The sequence below is a fragment of the Schistocerca nitens genome, chromosome 5, assembly GCF_023898315.1.
Source record: "Schistocerca nitens isolate TAMUIC-IGC-003100 chromosome 5, iqSchNite1.1, whole genome shotgun sequence".
NCBI lineage: Eukaryota > Metazoa > Arthropoda > Insecta > Orthoptera > Acrididae > Schistocerca > Schistocerca nitens.
The window spans coordinates 160,450,963-160,474,980 of record NC_064618.1 but is presented as its reverse complement, the minus strand read 5'-3'; the positions used below and the strand labels follow the sequence as shown (position 1 = coordinate 160,474,980).

The 24,018-nt window shown below is 41.4% G+C and overlaps 1 pseudogene; it reads right to left on the bottom strand.

Moving 5' to 3' along the window:
• Positions 1 to 2,072: 2,072 nt before the first annotated feature.
• Positions 2,073 to 2,190, bottom strand: LOC126261380 (5S ribosomal RNA; annotated as a pseudogene).
• Positions 2,191 to 24,018: the final 21,828 nt, after the last annotated feature.

Genomic DNA, 24,018 nt, shown 5'->3' with positions numbered 1-24,018 from the left:
AATCAGGGACACTGTTGCTCCTGGGGTATCGGCGAGGACCATTCGCAACCGTCTCCATGAAGCTGGGCTACGGTCCCGCACACCGTTAGGCCGTCTTCCGCTCACGCCCCAACATCGTGCAGCCCGCCTCCAGTGGTGTCGCGACAGGCGTGAATGGAGGGACGAATGGAGACGTGTCGTCTTCAGCGATGAGAGTCGCTTCTGCCTTGGTGCCAATGATGGTCGTATGCTTGTTTGGCGCCGTGCAGGTGAGCGCCACAATCAGGACTGCATACGACCGAGGCACACAGGGCCAACACCCGATATCATGGTGTGGGGAGCGATCTCCTACACTGGCCGTACACCACTGGTGATCGTCGAGGGGACACTGAATAGTGCACGGTACATCCAAACCGTCATCGAACCCATCGTTCTACCATTCCTAGACCGGCAAGGGAACATGCTGTTCCAACAGGACAATGCACGTCCGCATGTATCCCGTGCCACCCAACGTGCTCTAGAAGGTGTAAGTCAACTACCCTGGCCAGCAAGATCTCCGGATCTGTCCCCCATTGAGCATGTTTGGGACTGGATGAAGCGTCGTCTCACGCGGTCTGCACGCCCAGCACGAACGCTGGTCCAACTGAGGCGCCAGGTGGAAATGGCATGGAAAGCCGTTCCACAGGACTACATCCAGCATCTCTACGATAGTCTCCATGGGAGAATAGCAGCCTGCATTGCTTCGAAAGGTGGATATACACTGTACTAGTGCCGACATTGTGCACGCTCTGTTGCCTGTGTCTATGTGCCTGTGGTTCTGTCAGTGTGATCATGTGATGTATCTGACCCCAGGAATGTGTCAATAAAGTTTCCCCTTCCTGGGACAATGAATTCACGGTGTTCTTATTTCAATTTCCAGGAGTGTATAAATGTATCCCCTTCTCAATTTCTGCTACTGCATTACACTTTCAAAGTTTCAAATGCTTTGAAAAGACTGTGATGACATTGATATTGGAGAATTACAGTTCCCACTTAAAAAGCAGTTCCCCCAGCATCCTATAAAGAAGACGTGTTGGACGCCAGAAGGTAATTTAATTTCAGAGACTAAATTGGAAGGATACCGAATGACAACCGACTAATGTTAAGACTCGGGACAATAGACGGAAGAAGGAGAAAGTGGGGTGAGATTGCAGAGAGGGCGTGCAGAGGGGTGAGGATGTTGAAAGAGGCAGTGAGGCTGCGAGGAAGAGCTGCCGCCTAGCTGCGAAGTAGGTAGGGCGCGGGGCATCGTCTTTCATCTGGTTCTTGATGGCTCTGTTAAATTAGTTTAAAGCGCTAGCGAACAACGGCTGGGAGCACGCCCGCCTTTTCCGTGTGTTTTCGCGAAGTTGGCTAAGTTAGTTACGCGTCCTCCGGCCCGGAAGTTTGCCGCCACCTCGACCTGGGGCCGCCTCCACACAAAAGCGGGCGCGCACGGCGACGCGGACCTTTTAAATAGTTGCGCGCCGCGTCACATACCTCCCGGCCGGGCTGGAGATTAACGCGTAGCAACTGCCTCAGGTACGCGCCGGCTTATCTGCCCGGCGGCCGGCGGGGGCGCGAAACGAATTTTCACCGAGCTAAACAGGCGTCGCAGTGAAATCGCTAATGGAATCTGTACGCTCTCCAGCGCCACTGTGCCGACGGAGCGTACTTTTTTTCCATTCTTCAGTCTCGTTCTGTAACTGTGGGAGCTATCTAAAGACTCACGTCAGACGTTAAGGAGGGATCGTTGACAAATGCGTTACATATTTCATAAAAATCTGAAGGGAGAGTAATTTGTGGCTAGAGAAAAATCTCTACAGAGTTTCGCACGAGGTTCAGCGCCAGGTCTTGTATTGTTTTTCGCAATCTGTAAGTGCAGTAGCACTCCGTCTTCAGGCCACGAGTGGCCTAGCGGCCGTTTCAACCTTATTGGAGGATGCGGATAGGATGGTCGTGGGGTCAGCACACCGCTCTCCCGGTCGTTATGATGGTATTCTTGACCGAAGCCGCTACTAATCCGTCGAGTAGCTCCTCAATTGGCATCACGAGGCTGAGTGCTCCCCGAAAAATGGCAACAGCATATGGCGGCCTGGATGGTCACCCATCCAAGTGCCGACCACACCCGACAGCGCTTAACTTCGGTGATCTCACGGGAACCTGTGTAGCCACTGCGGCAAGGCCGTTGCCGTAAGTACAGCAGAGCACCAATAATTCGAGTCTCCAAATTACGAATTTCCCATAAATCCGAGCGTCGTAAAAAAAGGAGAGAGAAGAAAGTACTGTACAGCGTATCGAATCTCTGTCTCTCCAAGCTGCTCATTAACACCTGCCGAACGACTCAAACCGCTCAGTTGCGTCCAACTCATTGACGCCACACATATGCTTCTCCCACTTTTTAATTGTTTACACTATCGAACCTTTTGCTGAAAGTGGTGTTCTTAATTGTCGGTATAGTACAGTGTTGCATTTCGTTTTCTACCTTGACGGTTTTTTAAATTTATACGTTTCAAAAATGAGTGCTGTAGAAAAGAGAAGCATAATTCTGACTCTGAATGTAAAGTAAGAAGCATTGAAACGACTTGAGAAGCGAGAAACAATAAAAAAAAAATCTTTCCCTCGTATACCACGTCTGCAAAGCTATTGTTGGTGACTGGCGAAGACACCGACCAGAGTGGAATAGCTTTCTTCGAGGAAATACCCCGGAGGCTCTCTTAAACGAAAAACTATAAAGAAGCTAGAATTTCAAAAAAGGAAATGAGGCGTTCATATGATTCATTCTTTTCAACATCTCCACCTAAATTTCGATAGCCGAAGTTCTCAATAGCTCGAGATGGTCCTGTTCGCGTTCGCCTACAACTATCGCGTCTGTATAGTACTTGGTTAGGGCATTTTTTATTGCCAACGAGCTGTCTTGCGTCCCAGTTTCCCTTTCTCTGTATTAGTTCAGCGTGTTTACGAGCTATAATCCTCTTTGTAAGGAGTACTCTGACGTTTCTTGTGCGTTCACATTTCCAATAGTCTATCAACTTCGTTTGTCCACCAAATGGTCATCTTCTGCATCGGTGAAAAGTTTCGAAACTGGTACTTCCACTGCAAAAAATGTAACATATATGTGTAGTACAGCCATAAACCTGTTGCGGTATATGAAGTTTGTAGTGTCACAACTCCATCTGCGGTGCTCTTTTTCCGCAGTAGCCGACCAAACGCATGCACTATGCACTTTAATAAGATTTGTTATGTTTTAAAGCATACATACACTGAAGTGAGAAAGCCACAGGACAGCGAGTAGCAAATACAAATACGGTGGTATTATCTTGTAGTAAGGTATAAAAGGGCAGTGCATTGGTGGAAAAAATGTGTGTGAAATCTTATGGGACTTGACTGCTAAGGTCATCAGTCTCTAAGCTTACACACTACTTAACCTAAATTATCCTAAGGACAAACACACACACACATGCCCGAAGGAGGATTCGAACCTCGCCCGGGCATTGGTGGAGTTCTCTTTTGTAATCGGGCGATTCATACGAAAAGGTGATTATGGGTGGACGGCGGGATTTAAAGAGTATGAACGCGGATTGGTAGTTGGAACTAGACGCATGGGACACTTCATTTCGAAAATCATTGCGGAATTTAGTATTCCGAGCTCCACTATGTCAAGGGTGTACTGGGAATCCGAAATTTGAGGCGTTACTTCTTCCCACAAACAACGCAATGGCCGGCGGCTTACACTTGGAGACCGAGAGCAGTGGTGCTTGCGTAGAGTTTCAGTGCTAACGGACAAGTTACACTGCGCGAAATAACAAGAGAAATCAATGTGTGAAGCACGAAGACCGTGTAGAGTTTTAGGACAGCGTGGTGGAATTTTGCATTAATGGGCTTTGGCAACAGAAGACAGAAGCGCGTGACTTCGCTACCAACATGGCATCTCCTGCAGCGGCTCTCCTGTGCCCGTGGCGAAATCGGTTGCATCGTAGACTGGAAAACTGTGACGTGGTCAGATGAGTCCTGACACGAGTTGGTAAGAGCAGATGGTAGGATTCCAGTGTGACGCAGCTCTACGAAGCCATGGGTCCAAGTTGCCAACAAGATACTGTGCAAGCTGGTGGTGGCTCGATGACGCGATGATCTGTTTTTACGTGAAATGGACTGGGGCTTCTGGTCAAAATGAACCAATCATGAATTGGAGATAGTTATATTCGGCTACCCGGAGACCATTTGCCGCCATTCATGACTTTCATGCTTGCAAACCATGATGTCGGGTCACCGGGCCACAGTTGTTCGCGATTGGTTTGGAGAAATGCTGGACTAATTCGAGTGAATGATTTGCCACCCAGATACCCCGACGTAAGTCCAATCGCAATTTCATGGGACAAATCCTAGATGTCAGTTCGTGCACAACTTGGTGCACCGGCGATACTTTCGCAGTGAAGGACGGCTATGGAGGCAAAATTGGTCAACATCTCTGCAGGGAACTTCCAACGACTTGTAAAGTCCATGACATGTCGTGTTGGTTCAAATGGTTCAAATGACTAAGCACTATGGGACTTAACACCTGAGGTCATCAGTCCCCTATACTCAGAACTACTTAAACCTAACCAACCTAACGACATCACCCACATCCATGTCCGAGGCAGGAATCGAAACTGCGACCCTAGTAACAGCATGGTTCCGGACTGAAGCGCCAGAACCGCTCGGCCACAGCGGCCAGCTCTTTGAGTTGCTGCACTACGTCGGGCGAAAAGAGGTCCGACATGATATTAACAGATATCCCATGACTTTTGCCATTCATGAAAACTGGAGCGACAATGCTTAATAGAAATCGCGTATATATTAGTATTGTGTTGACTTGCTGTACAGAGCGGTCATTTTTACAGTCTTAATAAAGGTATACGTTAATTCTTATTTCTGTGCTTTCAGGTAATTTGTAAGATAAGCGTTTATTTTAGGAAGAATATTTTCAAGTGCGGAGTGGATTTTACCACGGAGAATTTGTGGATGTTTTTGAAAATTACATTTCTGCCAATGCAAGGATGCATTTGAGTTAAATGACGGCAGCATATGTTAAAGAACGTGGTTATATTCGTCATCCGCGCAGTTATCGTACCACCTAATTTCTTTCATGTTGGGAGGAATAATGAACCTGAAACAACATTTTTAAACGAATTTAGATGACATCATGAGTAGGAACTGAGTGATGATACAGAACGAAATTACTGAGGTTCCTTGACGAACTGAAATCAGCTTCGTATCACATACAAGACAAGGTTAATAAATAAGTAAATGAAACTTAACTTGACACAGCAAGCGTAAGTGGAAATGTAGAAGTGTTTCAACGATGAAAATTTCATAGTGAAGCAAAGCTCTTAAGCTGAAGCAGATTAACGCCCACTGAACGTGACTGCAGTCTTTGAAGCTGGAGTTTAAGCTCCGAAACGCAATGGACTAAAATAGGGAAAGAACTCCCCAGACGGCCCGCATCTCGTGGTCGTGCGGTAGCGTTCTCGCTTCCCCCGCCCGGGTTCCCGGGTTCGATTCCCGGCGGGGTCAGGGATTTTCTCTGCCTCGTGATGGCTGGGTGTTGTGTGCTGTCCTTCGGTTAGTTAGGTTTAAGTAGTTCTAAGTTCTAGGGGACTGATGACCATAGATGTTAAGTCCCATAGTGCTCAGAGCCATTTGAACCAACTCCCCAGACGTCCCTCCATTATGAAACACACGATTCTTTGCGGCCTCAAGATGCATCCTATCAAACGAACTCTTCTTTTTGTCAAGTTACACCATAATGTATCCTCCAAATTCGAATCAATACCTCCTCATTTATTATTCGATCTACCAATCTCTTATGAAGATGCATCGCTAAGAAGAATGTTCCTCACATGAAGCCACAGTCGCGAAGAGCCCTTGAAGAAACGTCCGTTAGTATTTTGCTTGTTATCGTTAGTCGGAAAACTGGTTTTATGCAGTTCTCCACATTTGCCTTTCTGTGCAACAGTCTTCATCTCTGAAAAATTGCTGCAACCTACTCCATTGGGATCTGCTTACTGGGGTGCATTTACAATTCTTACTCCCCAGACGTCCCTCCATTATGAAACACACGATTCTTTGCGGCCTCAAGATGCATCCTATCAAACGAACTCTTCTTTTTGTCAAGTTACACCATAATGTATCCTCCAAATTCGAATCAATACTTCCTCATTTATTATTCGATCTACCAATCTCTTATGAAGATGCATCGCTAAGAAGAATGTTCCTCACATGAAGCCACAGTCGCGAAGAGCCCTTGACGAAACGTCCGTTAGTATTTTGCTTGTTATCTTTAGTCGGAAAACTGGTTTTATGCAGTTCTCCACATTTGCCTTTCTGTGCAACAGTCTTCATCTCTGAAAAATTGCTGCAACCTACTCCATTGGGATCTGCTTACTGGGGTGTATTTACAATTCTTACTCCCCAGACGTCCCTCCATTATGAAACACACGATTCTTTGCGGCCTCAAGATGCATCCTATCAAACGAACTCTTCTTTTTGTCAAGTTACACCACAATGTATCCTCCAAATTCGAATCAATACCTCCTCATTTATTATTCGATCTACCCATACAGTCTTTAGTATTTTTCTGATATTCTTCTGTAGCATTACATTTCGAAAGTTTCTGATCACATCTGGCCTGAACTGCGTATCATCCACTTCTCAATTCCGTACAAGGCTACGGTTTAGGGTAATACCTTCAGAAAGACTTCCTAGTGTTTAAAATTATTGCATTAATTGACTGTTCCGTTGGTTCTTGGTATAATGTAACTTTTAACTCCCTGAATCCAATAAAAGAAATGTTCCACTACATCCTGTAGTGTCCGTATTGTCAGCACCACGCTACAAAATATCCAGAGAGTTAAATGACTTCATCAAAATCAAAAGAAAGTTTAAAGCGGGTCATCGAACTTTTAATTTAGTTGACTAGGTGAACAAGCTAAATGTATTTAAATCCCCCCCTCTGCGAAGACAGTGTGGTTGTGTCTTTTGATGTCAGGAGTTTGTTCATTAATATACTTGTTTAGGAGTGCCTAAACTATCTCACAGATTTACTTCATAAATCAGTAGTTAAACCATTTGTCACATATGTCATAAGCTTAGCAAGACAAACAAACAGATAAGTGGTCCACCTATGGGATCCCGCTGTAATGCAATTCTAACAAAAATCTTCAGGGCTGCTGAAAAAATTCTTGGAAAGTAACCCATTTTATTTCAAGGAGGATACTGGTGTAGGTGTGTTGACGCTGTGTTGTGGTTGCAGACAGGTTTTACCAGTCTGCTTCAAACATTCCTCAAGCAGCTAAATTCCTAGTACAATAATACCAAATTCACAATGTGGCTTGAGGGTAACTCCATAAATCATTTAGACCTAACCATAGATATTATTGTTCATATTCGTACTTTTACACCACCATTGACACTATAATACCTCCCATTTATCAACACCTAGTGACCCACGAACACGTTGCCTTTCGTGCAGTAATGTATCCCTTAGTACCCATAACCATGAATCGGGGAATTTCCAAAGCGAATTAAATATAGTTAAAGAAGAAACATCTAACAGTGATTGCACCCTGGCCTTAGTGAACTCCATAATGCACAATAAACCAAAACAACAGGTCTCCACTCTTCTTTCCCGTGTGGTCAACCCTCAAGACCCCATAAATGGTGCATAGTTCTGTTTTAAGGGAAAGTCTCTCCTAATGTTGCCAGAAAGCTTAAATCCTAGTTAGTTAGTTTGTTACATGTTCCACTGATCATCTGAAAGATTATTTTCTCGAACTAATGTAGAACGAGCCACTTTCTACTAGACGTTTATAACATTAATGTTGACATTGATGAACACATTATTTTGTAGTCCTGCTCATGCAGCTACAACTAAGAACAAGTTAGTTTTCTCAGGTTACTGCTTCTTCAATGAAAATTCGTTCACGAAATAGAAGTTGCCCAGAAGAAGTGATTTTAGGTTAGATTTAAAATTTGCTTTGCTACCTGTCAGTTATTTTATGTTGTTTGGCATATGATCAAAATTTTTGTTGCAGTATACTCGTATTGAACTCCTTTCTGAGCGACTGACAGCTTTAGCAATGGGTAATAAAGGCCACTTTTTCCTCTACTTTTGTTGGTATGGACATCAATATTCTTCTCAAATTGGGTTGGATTAGTGATGGCGAATGTAGTTAGCGAATATTTGTATTGTGAGAGTGCAGCTGAAATGCCAAACACCTTAATGAGGTACCTACATAACGAACGCATATGAACACCACACATTATTCCTACTGTTTGGTTTTGTGCAATCGGTGGTTTCTTTCTAAGTGGTGAGTTACTCCAGAAAATTATTCCATAAGACACTGAAGCGTGGCAATATGCAAAATATATCATGAGGTTGGTGCACAGTTTCAGATTCTGACACTTATACGAAGAGCAGTAGTAGCTGATCTTAATTCTTTGAGAAGTTCAGCAATAGGCTCCTTCCTCCAGTACAAGTTCTCACCAACATGTACGTCCAGAAATATTAGGAGCAGTCTGTCCTACTTATTGACTCCAGTTTGTGTCCTACAGCAATTGCTGGTACGTCTCTATTTTATGTACGGAACTGAATATAGTGTCTAGTATCAGAATTTAGGAAGAGTCAATTTTCAGAAAAGAACGTAATAATTCTTCATAAACATCATTAACAATCTCTCCTGTTGCCGACTCACTAATGGGATTTATTTTAACACTGGAATTGACAGCTAAAAATACCAGTTCTGTTTGTTGAATGACAAGTGGAGGGTCATACCCATAAATAAGGAATAGGAGCGGAGCCAAAATTGAATCCTGCAGGGTCGCCTTTGTAATTTCTGCCCAGCCCTTCAAACATTGTTTTAAGTATGTATCACAATTTATTGTATCATATTTGTGAAGTCTGATTAAGGTCAATTGTATGCAAAGTTATCGATTCCATAGAACTTAAGTGTGAAACTACTCTTGGGTACACTACTTTCTCCAATATTTTGGAACATGATATTAGTAATGAAACCACATGATATTTATTCGAGTCTTCTTTGTCGCCTTTCTTATGAAGAGGTTGACCAATTGCATTTTTTCACCTGTCTGAAAATATTCCCTGTGCCATTGATGCAATATTATCACTAAGGCCATCAAGCAGTGAGCTAGGATATCTTTTCAGAATTCTCGTTAAAATTCATTAACCACCAAAAGAGAATTTGCTTTTTGCTTTTTTGTTTTTATTTTCTGGAATTTTTATAATTGCATTACTTACAGTGAAGAGCGTTATGCTGCTTACAGTTGCTTAATATTTTTTCAGTGTATTCTCTTACCTCCTCAACTGAACCATTTAATCCTATTTTTGATGTTACAATTAGAAAGGGATTTTAAAACCTACTCGCAACTTGTAAGTTATCTTTAACAAGGTTGACATTTAATTGCTGTGGAGTCTTCTACATTGACCAGTTGTCCTGTCTCCCATTTCATAAGATCTCTTATGGTTTTAATCTTATTATCTGACGTGTAAATTGTTCTCAGGGTGTACATTTTAATGACTTTCCTAAAAACATTACAGTATATTTTGTAGAATTTATGCCATGTCTGATCTTCACTGACTCAGGCTTTTATATAAATTTCCCTCTCCCTCTTACAACATATTTTAATAGCCTTACTAAGCCACGAGGTTCATTTGTTTTTTAATGGATTTTTTCGATAATTATTTAGTTAAACACTCTCAAATAATGATACAAATTTCCTACAGAATAAATCGAATTTGGTGTTAGTGTCTTTTTCTATATATCTCTCGTCCCACAAATCTCTTTGACTCTCCCTTAAAATATTGTATCCTGTTCTCATTAGAATGCCTCACTGTTTTGTATGACATTTCCTAGGGGTTGTAAGGCCTTATATTGTTAATTTGTGGTAACTGTGCATCAAAATTAGATGGTCAATTAATAACTGGATACACAATAACTGTGTCAGCTGGAACAGTGTCTATAATAATGTTATCAATCAGTGTCTTAATATCTTGCTGCACATTAGCTGTAAAATTCACTACTGAAATTACTTTGAAACACGAAAATAATGATTGCTGTTTATTCGTCTAGTCTTTGTCTTTGAAGAAGTCGACACTGACATCTCCACAAACTACCAACAGTGTCTTCTTGTGTGAGAGATTGCTCAACAACGCATATAGATTTATCACAAATAGCTGAAAGTTTTCTAGAACGTATCTGTAGACTGCTACATTTACCAGAGAAAATAGACTCACCAGCACATAAGCACATGCTTCTAGATTCTGTTCTACACAAAACTATTTATTTCAATATTTTTGGTCTTTATATAAAATCTTTACTAATGTTTCACAACTCCTTTTCCTAGAAACTTTAAAACGTCATTTCATGTGTGTAACACTACTGAACCATTTTTAGCGAATGGTAAAGACAGCAAATCAGGGTTGAAAAGGAATGAAATACACGAAATGACACATAAATTTGGAAAATTCCTTATAGGACAACCTGGGGGCAATATCAACTCACATGTAGAAACACCGTAGAAGTAGGAGACACAGAAAATGAGAATATAACTTTACAGTCTGTCTGCTTAAAGGGATCCACAGTTATAACGTGCAACGTGAAGTCTCAAGGAACACCACGAAGGAAGGATGATGAAGGACCTTCTAATAGTGGAAATTAATAAATATAAGTGTACTTATTCAAGATTTATACGGAATGATCATCACCCTCTTACTCACCACTTCTAACTGCAGCTACTGTGAATAACTGCCTCCAGACAACTTTGTTAATTACACCACCTACTCAAATAGCCTCATTCTTTCTTTGTTTCAGTTACTGTAGTTTCATTTGTCTGTAGAAATTTTACTATGTAAATATATTTGTTTCATTTCCTTGGTTAGCCGTACTCATCAGATTTCACATGTTTGTAATTGAGAACTTGTCAAGGTAAAGATTGTCATGTCCAGTCACCCTCTTGGAGTATTCACCAAAGTTTGCTATTACTGCTCAACTTACTTTCCTTCTCAGAACAAAGGTTGTAATTTGACATGTAATTTATTATAAAATGTGTCAAATATTTCATCGAAGTTAAATTGTCTTGCAGCTCATTTTACTGCAATAATTTCAATCGCTTTAGCGCCAAAACAAATACTAATTACTGTCATGTAAAAAAACCAGCTAGGAACCTATGTAAATGCGTTGGTTTAAAATTATAGTTCCTTTAAAATTTCACAGCCATACATATTTAACTTTGTAACAACGCTAATAGTGAAAAAGATCTAGTGCTTTTACCGTCTCTTTTCTTAATCTAATTCACTTACCATCACCAAATTTAAATGGAATACATTCCCTTAGCCTTGCTTTACTTTGTTGATATTCATCTCATAACCTCTTTTTGTGACACTGTTCAGTCTGTTTACCTGCTATTGCCAGTTCTGTGTGTCTCTGACAGAACTACAATGTGACTGGCAAATCTCAAATTTTTTATTTTTCTCCCTAACCTTTAAGGTCCTCTCCTAATTTCTCCGTGGTTACCTTTCCTGCTTGTTCAAATGATAGACTGAACTACATCAGGGATCACAATCCTGTGCAAGTAGGAAATAAACCTTAGCCCTTGTACTTTATACCTGCTACTTCCATAACTTCGACCAGTGTGTTCCAGGCCATATTGTCAAAAGTGTTCTCTAATTCTACAAATGCTTCGAACGTAAGTTAGGTTTGCCTTTCTTTAACATATCTTCTACGAAAAGCCGTAGGGTTAGTATCGCCATACGAATTCGTAAATTGATGTGCAACCCAAACTGGTCTTCTCCTGTGTGGCTTTCTACCAGGTTTTCCTTTCATTAATAAGTAAGTCGTGCAGGTATGTCACAGCCACGATTTTCTTTTCGGTTGTATTCACAGCTGTCAGAATATTTCTTATTGAATTTAGATCAATTACATTCTTCTTGAAAGCTGAAGCCATTTAACCCGGCTCATATCCTCGAACAAGCACCACAGAAATTCTGAGTGCATATCGTTCAGTTCAGAGACATAGTTTCAAATTAGTACTTTCAGTGTCGCATCAAATTCTTCTCTAAGTACTATATCTGCATCTTATCTTCACTGACTTTTTTATTACCTTCCTACAATACTGTTCTCAACATCATATCCCTCGTATAACCATTCTACAGCTTCCTTCCACCTCCCAACACCATCTTCTTTGCTTACAAGGGAACCTCCCCATCGCATCCCCCTCAGATTTAGTTATAAGTTGGCACAGTGGATAGGCCTTGAAAAACTGAACACAGATCAATCGAGAAAACAGAAGAAGTTGTGTGGAACTATGGAAAATATAAGCAAAATATAAAAACTGAGTAGTTCATGCCCAACATAGGCAACATCAAGGTCGATCTGAGCGCCGTGGTCCTGTGGTTAGCGTGAACAGCTGCGGAACGAGAGGTCATTGGTTCAAGACTTCCCCCGAGTGAAAAGTTTTCTTTCTTTATTTTCGCAAAGTTATGATCTGTCCGTTCGTTCATTGACGTCTTTGTTCACTGTAATAAGTTTAGTGTCTGTGTATTTTTAGTGTCTGTGTTTCGCGACCGCACCGCAAAACCATGCGATTAGTAGACGAAGGGACGTGCCTCTCCAATGGGAACCGAAAACATTTGATCGCAAGGTCATAGGTCAACCGATTCCTCCACACGAAAACACGTCTGATATATTCTATATGACACTGGTGACGGCATGTGCGCCACATGACAGGAATATGTTGTCGACCCACCTAACTTGTGCACTTGGCGAATGGGTAAAACGATTCTTCTACCTTGCCCGATTTAGGTTTTCTTGTGGATGTGATAATCACTCCAAAAAAAGGGATGAAAACATAAGAGTTTGTCACATAAACTGCAACACATGAATCCAACAGTTTCACAGTCGCACAGTTTTCCCTGTGCTCTGTCAAAAGATATGTTTTTAACATTTTTCCGTGTGTATACCGTCAAATCGTACATGTGTACAAGCAAATCTGAACATGTCCGGGAATTTTAGAGAGCGAAGTTGATTATGTGTGAGTGCTGAACTTTGATAATTGTCTAAAAATTAAAGTGTTCATTCGGGGGAAGACTTAAACCAAGGACCACTCGTTCCGCAGCTGCTCACGCTAACCACGTGACCACGGCGCTCCTGAGCAAATACTATCCTTGATGTAGCATATCTTGCACATGGACTACTCAGTTTGTTTATTTTGCTTATTTTTTTCGTAGTTCCACACAACTTCTTCCTGTTTTCTCGATTGATCTGTGTTCAGTTTTTCAAGGCCTATCCACTGTGCCAACTTATAACTAAATCTGAGGTTGGTGCGATGGGGAGGTTCCCTTGTTAGTATTCGCTTCCCATATGAGAGCTTAACATTCATGCACTCCTATGATATTTATAGGCTTTGAACTTAATCTGCCAAGGAGATGCTGTCCAGCGGGAGTCACCGCATGAGATTCCAGACAGCCTTCGAGGATCTTGTTTTCGATGTCAGGCCCGTGCCTTTTCTGTCAGCGACCACAGGCACGAGGTGAGGTATACCAGCCCAACCACCTAGACTCGCTGCGCCGCAGCGCCGATACAAGACTTCCATCAGCAAGGACATGTCGGGCCAACAGCAACACCAGTTTCAGAATACTTCGCGCACTCCCCATTAGACCGGTCAGTTTCCGACGACGAGTAGCTACCAACTCAGGGGGTTGACTACAAGGCCTGACAAGTGCAGGTGTACCAGTCACCATACACTTCGCAATGAAGTTCGCAAGAACGAATGAGAGACAGTGTAGTGTCTGACCCAAAAGTAACTGCACACATTGCGGGTGTAATGTATCCGTTAAAAAAAGAATAAATGTTAAATGAGTTTTGTTTGAAATTGCTTTATTTCCGAGTTCTAATGAACGATGTCTTTTGCGATAGGCATTACATCATGGGTCACTACATGCTACTGGCACGTCGTGTTCGCCTGCATATCGACCTACGATGCTCTCTCAGTACAGGTCTTCGCAGTGAAGATGATGGGGAAACCAGAAAAATAACAGATTCTGAAAGAAAACAACTGGGATAAACATAAAAATACAGCAAAACCAAAGCACATAATAAGAAGAAAAATAATAGAAACCTACTGAAGATGATGAAACTTAAGCAAAACGTGTCTGGGAAATACTAGAAAACATAAAGATTGTGTTTAGCTCAAGTGCAACCTTCGTAAAATCTCCTTGTTGTTTTAGTAATATACTTGTATTAAACGAAACAACAAGTTTACTGCTCCAAGTTACCGTTTTATTTATTCCCAAGACGCGTTTCAAAGGTTTACATCTCCATCGTCGGGTGGATTTACATTAGTTAGTACAGATTGTTTCAAAAATGACCGGTATATTTGAAACGGCAATAAAAACTAAACGAGCAGCGATAGAAATACACCGTTTGTTGCAATATGCTTGGGACAGCAGTACATTTTCAGGCAGACAAACTTTCGAAATTGCAGTAGTTACAATTTTCAACAACAGATGGCGCTGCGGTCTGGGAAACTCTATAGTACGATATTTTCCACATATCCACCATGCGTAGCAATAATATGGCGTAGTCTCTGAATGAAATTACCCGAAACCTTTGACAACGTGTCTGGCGGAATGGCTTCACATGCAGATGAGATGTACTGCTTCAGCTGTTCAATTGTTTCTGGATTCTGGCGGTACACCTGGTCTTTCAAGTGTCCCCACAGAAAGAAGTCACAGGGGTTCATGTCTGGCGAATAGGGAGGCCAATCCACGCCGCCTCCTATATGTTTCGGATAGCCCAAAGCAATCACACGATCATCGAAATATTCATTCAGGAAATTAAAGACGTCGGCCGTGCGATGTGGCCGGGCACCATCTTGCATAAACCACGAGGTGTTCGCAGTGTCGTCTAAGGCAGTTTGTACCGCCACAAATTCACGAAGAATGTCCAGATTGCGTGATGCAGTAATCGTTTCGGATCTGAAAAATGGGCCAATGATTCCTTTGGACGAAATGGCGGCCCAGACCAGTACTTTTTGAGGATGCAGGGACGATGGGACTGCAACATGGGGCTTTTCGGTTCCCCATATGCGCCAGTTCTGTTTATTGACGAAGCCGTCCAGGTAAAAATAAGCTTCGTCGGTAAACCAAATGCTGCCCACATGCATATCGCTGTCATCAATCCAGTGCACTATATCGTTAGCGAATGTCTCTCGTGCAGCAATGGTAGCGGCGCTGAGGGGTTGCCGCGTTTGAATTTTGTATGGATAGAGGTGTAAACTCTGGCGCATGAGACGATACGTGGACGTTGGCGTCATTTGGACCGCAGCTTCAACACGGCGAACGGAAACCCGAGGCCGCTGTTGGATCACCTGCTGCACTAGCTGCGCGTTGCCCTCTGTGGTTGCCGTACGCGGTCGCCCTACCTTTCCATCAACTTCATCCGTCACGTTCCCAGTCCGTTGAAATTTTTCAAACAGATCCTTTATTGTATCGCTTTTCGGTCCTTTGGTTACATTAAACCTCCGTTGAAAACTTCGTCTTGTTGCAACAACACTGTGTTCTAGGCGGTGGAATTCCAACAGCAGAAAAATCCTCTGTTCTAAGGAATAAACCATGTTGTCTACAGCACACTTGCACGTTGTGAACAGCACACGCTCACAGCAGAAAGGCGACGTACAGAATGGCGCACCCACAGACTGCGTTGTCTTCTATATCTTTCACATCACTTGCAGCGCCATCTGTTGTTGAAAATTGTAACTACTGTAATTTCGAAAGTTTGTCCGCCTGAAAATGTACTGTTGTCCCAAGCATATTGCAACAAACGGTTTATTTCTATCGCTGTTCGTTTAGTTTTTATTGCCGTTTCAAATAAACCGGTCATTTTTGAAACACCCTGTATGACATTTGTGTGTGTGTTGTGTTACGATTGTTTGGAGGAACTTGTGGCACTGCCTCCAGTGGTCGCAGGTTCCTTTCGCTGTCTTAACACATCACATGTATACTGTCACATTTGTAAACAAATATGGCGTCTATTGTAAAATATGGCGTCTATTGTATAATAAACGCGAATTTGAAACCAGACTTTTTTGCGGACACCAGGTAAGTGGGACACTAATTGAAATTACAATAGTACATGAACCATTGTAACTAACGTACTACTTCCTGTTATGAAATGTGATGAAACTGCTAAACGTATTTCCTGCACAAAGACACCTTGTCACACAAATCCATTTGGTAAAGTAATGACTTTTTTGTATTATTCAAAACAGCAATAATCTGTTTTATAATAGCGGTACCACATTGAGCCCTTCTCCATAAGTTCTATTGCACCAATGATAGTAAAACTTTTTAATCCGTAAGTCAAGAAGACGATGGACTGGTGACGGAATATCCTCCTTCTTGAATCAGTTCCCTTAACCATCTCCCATTTTCAACGCATTCTCAAAGATACTTTACCCCACTACCTCTTAGTACATAATTAAAAAGTATGCTTTCAATTTTGATACGTTTCCATTAAGACACTAATGGACAATTAATGACAGTGTAACCAATTTACAGAAGCAAGGGTCAGTTTACTAAGGTAGTACTGCAGCCTAAAAGCTAGTATCTATCTGCAGTGAACCGTGCTTAGTTTACCGAATCGTTGCTACCCTTTATCGACCATGTGATGGGATTACAGGGACAACGGCGCAAGGGCAAGTGGAAACTGAGGAAAGCGGCGGCAGCACCCCGGAAATGGTCGGCGCGGTGGATCCGCCGTGACCGGCACTGCGGGCGTAATCTCATAAACACGTGAATCCGGTAACTTGCCTAAGTGAATTACTTCAAATTGCATACTAATGTTCCAGCTAGTGGCCCGTAAATTGAATCTGGATAAGTAAATTAAAGGTCCCTAATGAATGTGGCAGAACTGCCGGATTACAGGGATGACAAAGCACTCGAACGGCGCGGGTATTTATTTTCATTTACCTGTAACGGACAGAGTGGCCCTCCGCTGTCGGAGGGCAGAGTAGCTGAAAGCACCTCGCGGGATTCGCCTGCCACATTAATGGATGCCGAATGCATTACATCCTGTTCAGATCAGGAATTAATGCCCTGCTGCTCCCGCTTCCATCGACTCCACATGCGCCGTCCCACGAAGTCGATGTCGTTGTGTTCAGCTGGAGTCTTTGCAGTGTTTGACCATAGGAAAAGCAAGAATTAGGCGACGAAAAACTTGATGTTTCAAAAAGAATCATCAGATATGATATAGCGGTATCTCCTACATAAACGAGACAGGAACTTGGGGCTAATTCTAGCTTATGCACAGAACCGCACAGTTCATATTTACTTAGAATGAAGTATTACATACACGCAAATATATTTTTGGGCTCCCTTTATACTGCAAGTAGGTTGTTTAGGTTTTCATATTGGTAACGCCACGTAGCGCTCTGTATGAAAATCTCTGGCTGTGCTGTGTGCAGTCTGTGGCTGGTTCGCATTGTTGTAATATTCGCTATTGTAGTATTGAGCAGTTGGACGTGAACAGCGCGTAGCGTTGTGCAGTTGGTGAGCCGCCAGCAGTGGTGGATGTGGGGAGAGAGATGGCAGCATTTTGAGGACGGACGACTGGGACATATAATTTTGAATATTATCAAGGTAAATACATTGTTTGTTCTCTATCAAAACCTTTCTTTTGCTAACTATGCCTATCAGCACTCAGTGACTTTAGTAGTTAGAATCTTTTATTTAGCTGGCAGTATTGGCGCTCGCTGTATTGCAGTAGTTCGAGTAACGAAGATTTTGGTCAGGTAAGTGATTCATGAAAGATATAGGTTATTGTTAGTCAGGGCCATTCTTTTCTAGGGATTAATGAAAGTCAGATTGCGTTCTGCTAAAACTATTGTGTGTCAGTTTATTTATGATCTGAATAAGTAAAGAGAGAAATGTCTGTGGACGTTCAGTTTTGCTCAGCTGTTTGAAAGTCAGATAACGTAAGAGGTTTATCAGCACTGTAATTCATTAATTTTTCTAAAGGAAGGTTTCATCTCAAAATTCGCTGTACCTTGCCTATTTCATTCATAACTTTTGAAGTGCCCTGTGTTATTATTTTGTGGTTGTTCCGTATTTCTATGTCCCTCTTCCCGTATCGGAGCGCGACTGTCCTCTGAAATATGTAATTCTTGTGTTACCTGTGGCAACTGGTCTTGTACTTCCCGCATTTCTCTTTTGTACTGTGTATTGATTTGATTTTGATTTTGTTTGAATTTTCTAATTTGTTCATACTCTTCTGTGTCAGTGAAGGCTACTGGTCTTGTGTCATTCAGATCATCATCTACCTTTGTAGATAAGTTAGTGAACTGATGCGAATGTTCGGCTATTTTCTCCGATAATGAACTGATTTCCTCAGTGCGTTATTCTGAACCAAGTTTCAGTGTCCATTTGTGTTGAAAGCGTATCTACCACGTCCTTTAAGTTTCATTGAGTTCTTGCAAGTTGCTTAACCGAATCGGTAGACGCAACTGACTCAATTTTAGCTTGCAAGGTGTCGTGATTTTTATGAACAATGGTTTGCAGTTCTTTTATGGCTGCTTCGTGATTCTGTAATGCATTGTCATGACTCAAAAAAATAGGTTGAAAATGCTCACAAATTTTTTTTTTACGTCATTACAGACTTTTTGACATTGCGATTCGATTTTAAGTGACTCAGCAGTTAAATCATTATGAGTTTGTTCAAGCGTTTGCTCAGTTATGTTTAACTTTTGAAGATTTTGTACCATTGTGTATAACTTGTGTAGCTGTTGCTGTGTTCGCTCCTGATTTTGTTCCATTCGTTGCATGAATTGCAATAACAATGTATTAGTGTCTTTAACTTGTTCCTTTGTGCTTATCGGCAGTGCATAACAGGCAACATTCGCATTCTGAAAGGAAGAAAATGCGTCTTGACTTGATTCAGAAACGGGTAATGACGCAAAACCTGAATTTGCAGTAGTTGCAAAATTTTGTCCTGTCATTTCGGATTCCTGAGGCGAGCTGTTGCCGACCGATCGATCGACAACGTTGACTTTTAACTAATTGTTTCACTGTCTACACCACTATTTGCCGCACGGTCCATTTCCCTATGCACAATTACCAAATTACTACTTTGAATGTCTGTTAATTCATTACGCGGTGATGCTCATAAGCTACGCTCGTCTTCACTATCATTTCTTAATTTAATTTGGAGCCTAGTGTTACGTTTTTCACAGGCCATAATTATCACATATTTCACACGATAATAACAAAAGCACAATTTGAAGAGCAAAAATAAGAAAACACATTAACATAGCACTGAAAATAATATCTAGTTAATTGCAAGTGTAGCTGCGAAATACTTGTTGCAAATCTACATGCATGGCACAACTGTTTTACTGTACAACAATGAAAGACTACAACTACAAAGGAGATTCTCTCTACAACTACGCACTTGCAATAAACAAAAGCTACACTAATTACACAAACTACAAGAAAAAATCAGAAGATTCCAGTGAGGTGTCCTCGGCTATGGGTCGACTTATAAAACAACCCCTTAGAAAAATTAATGAATTACAGTGCTGATAAACCACTTACGTAACTTGATTTTCAAACAGCTGAACAAAACTGAACGTGCACAGACATTTCTCTGTTTACCTATTCAGATCATCAATAAACAGACACACAATATTTTTAGCACAACACAATCTGACTTTCAATAATCCCTACAAAAGAATGGCCCTGACGAACAATAACCTATATCTTTCATGAATCACTTACCCCACAATAATCTTCGTTACTCGAACTACTGCAATACAGCGAGCGCCGATACTGCCAGCTAAATAAAAGATTCTAACTACTGAAGTCACTAAATACTGATAGGCATAGTTAGCAAATGAAAGATTTTGATACAGAAAAAACAATGCATTTACCTTAATAATATTCACAGTCATCATATGATATCCAGTATTACAAATTTACTCTTTCTAATGGATACACGTCCAGATCGTTCACTCTCAAAATTCTGCCATCTCTCTCCCCACATCCACCACTGCTGGCGGCTCACCTCCAACTGCAGAACGCTACGCGCTGTTCACATCCAACTGCCCAACACTACAATAGCGAATATTACAACAATGCCAACCAGCCACAGACTGCACACAGCACAGCCAGTGATTTTCATACAGAGCGCTTCATGGCGTTACCAATAGAAAAACCTAAACAGCCTACTTACAATACTTACGATTAGGATCAAAATGTTCATTTACCTTTCGCACATGTTCAATGTGCTCTCCACTCGATGCATGATCAAAACCCAGGCGGTAGTCAGTTTCACAGCATATGTACTATTTTTAGCATGTCTGCAGTTACTGTAATCACTGATGTTGATATGCAATTACTTTTGTGGGAATGTCTGGAATTATTGCCTCTACTGCTGTGCTATGTGGTTGCTTTTGTGGGTATGTCTGGAGCTGCTGCATCCATTGGTGTTACTATGCAGTTACATTTGAGGGTATGTCTGGAGCTGCTGCATCCGCTGCTGTTCCTGTGGTTACTTTATGTGGGTAAGTCTGCAGTTGCTGCATCCACTGCTGTTGCTGTGTGGTTACTTTTGTGAGTACAGCTGGAGTTAATGTACGTATATGCTTTTTTCTTCCAATGTGGTGTCGCCATTCATCCAAAGTTATTGGAAGCGCAGACACGTTAGACGGTGTCTTTCACATATAACCACGAAGAAACATGACATACCATGAGATCTGCTTTGCTTGATGATCAACAGCGCAATAACGTCAGTACACTCCTTATGGACGATCCGTGGTTGAGTTAGTTCTTTCCAAGAAACAAGTAACAGTCTGATGGTTTGAAGAACCGACATCCCATCTATAAAATGGTTTTAAATTTCTGATTACGGATGAGTCAAATATTCGGCGTTAAGTATGTCAGCGTAAAAGTTAGAAATTATGTTTAAAATTTGTAGATTCTCTCATTATCAAACTTTGGGTGCCTATAATGTCGATAATTTGTGCTCCGTTATAAGTAAAATCTATTGTTTGTAGTATTTCAATGTTTATGACATCATATCTCCTCACTTATGTGTCGCACCACGATTTTGTTTTGCAGATGTATTCATTGCTATATGTGGACGCTGTCAGATAAATTTGTTGCGAAAGTGGTAAAGACGAAATAAATTGAAATGTCATGTCTGATGCGACTCCTTTACTGCATGAACAGTGAATGCGTAGTAAGCAATAAACATTTTTTACTTTCCGTCATATTGTAGATGGTGTCTGGGACAACAATTTCGTAAATATATTAAAATTATGTCTAAATTTTGTTGCAAATTCTAGTACAAATTGCATTTTTTATATTTTGAAAATGATGAGATATTTTATAATATATATTGCTGATAATACTAGGAATATAATTTACACTTGATTGCGTACTCATGGAAATTATGTTTTACCGACTTTGGTACGGGTTGGAGAGAGAGAACAAGTAAATGATCTGCGTCGTGTCGGTTCTCGATTGTGTTCAGGAGGAATAATATTTGATTACGCGAAGGTGGGTTCAACCCAGATTGCCTTCACATAATCTGAATCTTTGGTACAAATACCTAAGGGACCTAACTGAATGTTAAAAAAAGGATATAAATGCACGAAAATGAAATTTTTTGGTAATGGTTATCAAATCTGAGATTGAACACATTAGTCGCCTCCCGAAAACAATCAAGTTACCCTATAAAGAGCTAACCTGTACCATATCTTTCATGCATCGGAAAATCACACAGGCTAGTTAAAGAAAACTATAGCAAGGATAATATTTCGATATGAACTATCAATACATTCTTAAAAACTCCATGCTGCTGAACAGGTACAAATATTCAAGCATCATGAAACTTACATGTGATATTGCTTTCGAACATTGCGATTTTCAACAGTGTCTTTTCTTCTCTGTCCAACAGTTCTTAAAATTAAATCTCCTGGCGTGAGCGTGAGTATATCATTATGTCAAACGTTTTTCGAAGAGTCTGTTCGATGATTTACATACTTCATTACTCAAAATAAAATATAACTCGTAGCAATGCAACACAGCACTCCTTAACTTGTCGGCGATCAAACAGTAAAAGGTAATGAAGTCTGTAGAACTATACATAACAAAAGATAGATTTTTATCATTCCTGTGTTTCGCACTTTATTAGGATCGAGCAGTGTGGCAATGATTTAAATATCTGCGCCCAGCGGGTCATAGTGTTTATTTGTAGCAGTTAATGCTGAACGCGCGTCTTTGTGTAGACGCACATTACAAAAATATAACATTTTACCAACTACAGCTCAATGGCTGTTCTTCTCTTTTATGACAAATATTCCATGTACAGAGCATCGGAAACCCAATAATATTACAAAAACACTACGTGCTCTTATTCTCAAATTCTGGATGAAATTTTGTGGGTGTGTGGCTCTAGGCAGACAATTTCTAAACGTGAAAGCTAATTTTTACGCAACTTAATGTTTCTCTTGTCGTACCCCCTAAACCATGTCTCGTATAACGATATAACTTTGCACGTACCTTTCTGGTATATGTGTATGAAAAAGAGCTCTTCGCAAGCCCGTGAAGGCCCAAGGGTTTTCTACCGGCCGCCGTGTCATCCTCATCCGCATGCGATACGGAACGCATTTGGTTAGCACACCACTCCCCCAGCCGTTTTCCAATTGCCAGACCGTGGAAACGCTACTGCTCTGTTAAGTAACGCCTCAGTTGGTGTCACGAAGTTGTGCGCACCACCTAACAGTCCCCCCACCACCGTGCAGGTCCTGTACATGGCAGCCATCAACACTGAGCACTTACCTATGAAAATGGACGTATACAAGGTGTGGCTAGAAAAAAACCGGACTAGTACTGGTGAAACAATAATACGAATGCAATAAGGCTGAAAGTCGCGTGGCCTGTCACGTGACTCTCGCTCCGCCTACTGCTCGAGTTTCATCTGCCTCCTGCACTCAGTCTGCCCGTGGCGTCTGTTTTAAGTAGTTGACGTTTTGTCTGTGCCTCGGAAAATGTTGAGTGTACAGAAAGAACAGCGTGTTAACATCAAATTTTGTTTCAAACTAGGAAAATCTGCAAGTGAAACGTTTGTAATGTTACAACAAGTGTACGGCGATGATTGTTTATCGCGAACACAAGTGTTTGAGTTGTTTAAACGATTGAAAGATGGCCGTGAAGACACCAGTGATGACACTCGCACTGGCAGACCATTGTCAGCAAAAACTGATGCAAACATTGAAAAAATCGGTAAACTTGTTCGACAAGATCGTCGTTTAGCAATCAGAGCAGTGTCTGAGTTAACAGGAGTTGACAAGGAAAGTGTTAGGCAGATTCTTCATGAAAGTTTCAACATGAACAAAGTGTGTTCAAAAATGGTTCCAAAGTGTCTCACAATTGAACAGAAGGAACGCCGAAGAATTATTTGTTCTGACATCCTGGAAAACATTGAAAGTGATCCCACCTTCTTACAAAATGTTATTACTTGCGATGAATCGTGGTTTTTTACTTACGATCCCGAAACTAAACGCCAATCGATGCATTGGAAAACTCCTGGTTCTCCACGACAAAAAGAAGCACGAATGTCAAAATCGAAATTCAAGGCAATGACGATTGTTTTTTTTTTTTTTTGACATCAAAGGGATTGTGCACATTGATTGGGTACCAGAGGGGCAAACAGTGAATCAGCATTACTACATTAGCGTCCTGGCTACCCTACGTGAGCGAGTACGGAGAAAACGGAACGATTTGTGGAGAAAAAAGTCATGGATCCTTCACCAAGACAATGCCCCAGCTCACAGTGCGTTGTCAGTGAAGACGTTTTTGGCAAAACACAACATTCCCATCTTAGATCATCCACCCTACTCACCTCATTTGGCCCCCTGTGACTTTTTTCTTTTCCCTAAAGTCTAGTCAGCTTTGAAAGGAACTAGATT